Here is a 6,117-nt window from a genome sequence, read left to right as displayed (position 1 = left end):
CTTTGGAAGATGCTAATGATGTGCATACTCATAATGAGTATGAAGAATACTTGGAGTATGGTGAGAAAGCACTTGTTGCTCGAAGGGCTTTAAATGTCCAGTTTAAAGAGGAAGGGCACGAACAAAGAGATAACATTTTCCACACGAGATGTTTGATTGGTGGACAACCTAGTTCATTGATCATCGGTAGTGGAAGTTGCACCAATGTGGTAAGTTCTTCCCTTGTTGAGAAACTTGGCCTACCTTGTGTGAAGCATCCAAGGCCATACCGCTTGCAATGGCTGAATGATAGTGGGGAGGTAAAAGTATCTAATCAATGCTTAGTTTCATTTTCCATTGGTAGATACTCAGATAAAGTTTTGTGTGATGTTGTTCCAATGCAAGCTGGGCACATATTACTTGGACGGCCATGGCAGTTTGATCGACGATTAAATCATGATGGTTTCCTTAACCAATATACCTTTGTGTTCCTTGGAAAGAAGTTTACTTTGGCTCCATTTCCTCCTCAAGAAGTCTACAATGATCAACTCAAACTTGCTAGTGAGATGGGTAAGGGAAGTGAGGTAAAATCATTGAAAAAGACTGAGAGTAAAGAGGCCCTTAGTGTTAAAAGCCAACTTAAAGGCCCAACATTGGTGAGTGATTGCACACACAAGTCACGAGATGAGAAAGTGAGTTTATTCGCTAGGTTTTGAGATATCAAATTTGCTTTTTGTACAAAACAAACATTTTTAATTATTATGTTTGGGGAAAACTTTGTTTTGACTAACCCTAATACACATTTGCCTAGTTGTTTTGTTGATCTTTTGCAGGATTTTGAGGATATATTTCCTTCTGAAATGCCTCAGGGATTACCTCCTTTACGAGGGATTGAACATCAAATTGACTTTATGCCTGGTTTGAGTATTCCGAATAGACCAGTCTATCGAAGCAATCCTGAAGAAACTAAGGAGTTGCAAAGGCAAGTTGAAGATCTCTTAGAGAAAGGGTTGATTCGTAAGAGTCTAAGCCCTTGTGCGGTTCCTGTACTTCTCGTCCTAAAAAAAGATGGTTCTTGAAGAATGTGTGTTGATTGTCGTGCTGTCAACAAGATTACGGTAAAGTATCGATATCTAATTCCTCGATTAGATGATATGTTGGATGAGCTTAATGGTGCATGCATTTTCTCTAAAATTGACTTAAAAAGTGGTTACCATCAAATAAGAATGAAACAAGGTGATGAATGGAAAACTGCTTTTAAGACTAAGTATGGCCTGCATGAGTGGTTAGTCATGCCATTTGGCTTAACTAATGCTCCTAGCACATTCATGAGATTAATGAACCACATACTTAAACCTTTTTTAGGAAAATTTGTCGTTGTGTATTTTGATGACATACTGATTTATAGCAAAACTTTGAATGATCATGTTGGGCATGTTAAATTAGTATTGGATGTGTTAAGGCATGAGCGACTCTTTGCTAATCTTGGAAAATACACCTTTTGTATGGATAAGCTTTTTTTTGGGGTTTTGTGATAAGTTCTACAGGAATCCATGTGGATGAGGAAAAGGTAAAGGCAATTAAAGAATGGCCTATCCCTAAAACTGTTTCTGAGGTATGGTCTTTCCTTGGGTTAGCTGGTTTCTACCACAGGTTTGTTCGTAACTTTTCCACAATTGCTTCGCCTTTGACTGCACTTATTAAAAAGAATGTATCTTTTCATTGGACAGATAAGCAAGAATTAGCATTTAATGAACTTAAAGATAAATTGTGTAATGCTCCTATTCTTGTTTTACCTAATTTTGAAAAGACCTTTGAGATTGAATGTGATGCTTCTGGTGTAGGTATAGGTGTCGTCCTCATGTAAGATAGTAAACCACTAGCCTATTTTAGTGAGAAACTTGGTGGAGCACATTTGAACTATTCGACCTATGATAAAGAGTTGTATGCCTTAGTAAGGGCATTAGAAGTTTGGCAACATTACCTTTTACCAAAGGAGTTTGTGATTCACACTGACCATGAATCACTTAAGCACTTAAAGGGACAGGGTAAGTTGAACAAGCGACATGCGAGGTGGGTTGAATTCATTGAAACTTTCCCTTATGTTATAAGGTATAAGAAAGGTAAAGATAATATTGTGGCTGATGCTTTATCAAGGAGGTACACTTTACTTAGTACTTTGCATACTAAGTTATTAGGTTTTGAATATCTCAAAGATTTATATGCCATCGATTACGATTTTGCAAGCATTTATGACGATGTGAACATGGTACATTTCACAAATTTTATAAGCATGATGGCTATCTTTTTGAAATAATAGACTATGCTTACCAAAGTGTTCAATGCGAGAATTGTTGGTTCGAGAGGCTCATAGTGGTGGTCTTATGGGTCATTTTGGAGTCACTAAGACTTATGATGTTTTACATGAGCATTTTTATTGGCCTAACATGCGAAAACTTGTTGAGAAAATTTGCTCTACTTGCATTACTTGTAAACAAGCTAAATCCACTGTGATGCCTCATGGTCTATATACTCCTCTTCCTGTTCCTAGTTCACCTTGGATTGAAATTTCAATGGATTTTGTAATAGGTTTACCAAGGACAAAGCGTGGACGAGATAGCATCTTTGTGGTTGTGGATCAATTTTCTAAAATGGCTCATTTCATTCCATGCCATAAGACTGATGATGCAACCCATGTTACCGATCTATTTTTCCGTGAAGTTGTGAGATTACATGGAATCCCAAGGACTATCGTTTTCGATAGAGATGCAAAATTTCTTAGTCACTTTTGGAAGGTGTTATGGGGTAAGTTAGGTACTAAACTACTTTACTCTACTACATGCCACCCTCAAACTGATGGTCAAACAGAGGTGGTAAATCGAGTTTTGGGATCTTTGCTTAGAGCCATAATAGGTAAGAATGTTAAATCTTGGGAAGAATGGATACCCTATGTTGAGTTTGCTTATAATTGTTCTTCATTCTTCCACGTGTTTTACTCCTTTTGAGATTGTATATGGCTTTAATCCACTTACTGTTTTAGATTTGCTTCCTTTACCTTTGAATGAGATTGCTAATTTAGATGGTGAAAGGAAAGCCGATTTAGTGAAAGAGATCCATGAGAAGGCTCGTAAAGCCATTGAGAAAAAGAATGAGTCCAATGCACATCGAGCTAATAAAGGGCGAAAACAAGTCTTGTTTGAACCTGGAGATTGGGTATGGGTGCATATGAGGAAAGAACGATTTCCTTCTAAGAGAAAGAATAAACTTGATGCACGAGGAGATGGACCATTCCAAGTACTCGAGAAAATAAATGACAATGCTTATCGCATTGATCTTCCTAGTGAGTATAGTGTTAGTGCTACTTTCAATGTTTCTAATCTTTCTCCTTTTGAATTTGATGTAGGTTCAGATTCGAGGATGAATCTTCTTGAAGAGGGGGAGAATGATATGAGCCAAGGAGGTGACACTCAAGGGGTTGTTTTTCCTAGTGGTCCAATCACTCGAAGCAAGGCACGACAATTAAAATCAAAGATGAATGCTTTTGTCCAAGACTTTGTTGCTACAAATTTAATTCATCATGTTCGTGACATTGACAAATACGGGAATACAATTCACTGGACCAATCTTGGAATAGTGAAAGCCCATAAATTGGTGGATTAATCTTTTATGTATCTTATTATTATTATTTACTTAATTCTCATTGGTTGGGACACATCATTTATGAGTTAAGTAATTTTATTGGTTAGGTTATTATTTATTTATTTTCTTAGATAATTTTAAGGAGTTTTATTAGGATTCAATTAATTTTTAAAGAGTTTTTATTAGGTTTCAATTACTCTTGTAATTTGCTCCACTACAACTTCAGGGAGATAGGATTGTCGGCTTTTATCTGCTCCACTGCAACTTCAGGGAGATAATATTTGTCATCTTCAGTCCGCCTCACTGCAACTTCAGGAGGATAAGACTTGCTTACTTAGCCTGCTCCACTGCAACTTCAGGGAGATAAGACTAGATGCGACCTGCTCTCTGCAACTTCAGAGAGAATAGATCTGTGATTTTAATCCACTCCACTGCAACTTCAGGGAGATAGGATTATCGGCTTTAATCTGCTCCACTGCAACTTCAGGGAGATAAGATTTGTCATTTTCAGTCTGCCTCACTGGAACTTCAAGAGGATAAGACTTGCTTACTTAGCCTGCTCCACTGCAACTTCAGGGAGATAAGACTAGATGCGATTTGCTCTCTGCAACTTCAGAGAGATAAGATCTGTGATTTTAATCTTCTCCACTGCAACTTCAGGGAGATAGGATTATCGGCTAGGGATTTGTTCTTGAGGGGACATGACCTATAAAAAATCCATTTTATGAACTTAATTATGCCTAATGATTAGGATGTTATGATCAAAATAAATTCAATGCTCCTACCTAGACATGTATGAATGACATTTGAATGAATGCAGAATGTCATTTTTCAATAATTATCATTTCTTAGACTTTATTAAGGTTTTGTCACTGACGCTTTGGCTTGGCTAATATCTCTGAAGAAACACTTAATCAAATTGCCCCCCATTGTGCACTTCAAAGCTCAACCTTCTAGGACGCAGAATTTGTACCATATTCTTTCCACCGTGACTTAAGAGTAGGAAAATTTGACTCTTCTCAATCCTCTCCTGTCGTAATTCAAGGATACAGATTATGAAATTTGTTTACACCACTCTCAGGGTGTCCTACCAAATGCTCATGCCCAAATGAGCTTTCCTTCCATAGGGGACTTCTTCCTACCCCATCAAGACTTCTTGCTTTCTCATTCGATATTTAGACAACCAAATCCCAAAAAGCAGTCTTAATTTAGAATTTTTCCTTCTTAGGCTCTTTAACTTTTGAACTTGGGGCATTCTAAACAATAGTCCTGTTTCAAGTTACTAAATTATTTAGAAACTCCCAGAGTAATATACAAAACTTCTTTTGTGAAAGATTATTAGTCCATCAATCATTATTCAGGTCATATCTTGAATAATAAAATGGAATTTATTGATAGTAAGCGTCTTGAAAAGAAAAAGTATTCAAGAACAGCAAAGAATGAAGTATTTACAAGAACCAACAAACTTGTTACAAATAATATGAAGACTCGGTGCTTTGCATATCACCGCTTGAATTTCTCCATCCGAACCAATAACCATTCTGAATTTAACATGTGTTTAGGGGATCTACAGTACTTTGTCAATACCCCAAGACATCGTATATCCTTTTCTTGTTGAATTAAGTGTAGCAGGATCACCATATGCCCCAATCTAACAGTGTTTGAGCCGCCCTTTTTGGGTTTTCAACTCAAACCCCCTTTGGTCTCAAGGCGCCCTTTCAGGTTTTCACCTTGGCCTCTCCCTTTTTTTTTAGGAAATCAGAGCGCCCTTTGCGGGTTTTCACTTGGATTCCTCCCTTCCTTTAAGTGAAATATTTCTTGACCGAATCTAAATTTACAGGATTCAGAAGATTTATGCCATCCTTTCACTCAAAATCAAAGCACCTCGGGAAAAAGCCTTTTTCACAACATAAGGTCCTTCTCAGTTTGACATCCATTTCCCTCTGAAATCTTTTTGTAAAGGGAGGACTTTCTTCAGCACCAGATCCCCTTCATGAAATTCTCTAGGACGGACCTTTTTATTATATGCTCTCATCATTCGTTTCTGGTACATTTGACCGTGACGAATAGCTTTTAGTCTTTTTCCTTCTATCAGATTTAGCTGATCATACCGAGATTGGATCCATTCAGCCTCATCCAACTTTAGCTCAGCCAATACCCAGAGAGAAGGAATTTCAACTTCAATGGGCAAAACTGCCTCCATTCCATAAACCAAAGAAAAAAGGTGTTGCGAAGTAGAAGTCCTGGCAGATGTTCGGTAAGCAAGAAGAGCGAATGGTAACTTCTCATTCCAATCTTTGTAAGTTTCAGTCATTTTTGCCACAATTTTCTTGATATTTTTGTTTGCCGCCTCCACTGTACCATTCATTTTTGGGCGATACGGTGATGAATTATGGTGTCTAATGTTGAACTGATCGCAGACTTCCGCTATTGTCTTGTTATTGATTCAAATAGCATTGTCGATATGATTCTTTCGGGCATTCCATATTGACATATGAT

The sequence above is a fragment of the Gossypium raimondii genome, chromosome 9, assembly GCF_025698545.1.
Source record: "Gossypium raimondii isolate GPD5lz chromosome 9, ASM2569854v1, whole genome shotgun sequence".
NCBI classification, from domain to species: Eukaryota; Viridiplantae; Streptophyta; class Magnoliopsida; order Malvales; family Malvaceae; genus Gossypium; species Gossypium raimondii.
The sequence above is the reverse complement of the archived record's forward strand: the minus strand, read 5'-3'. Positions refer to the sequence as shown.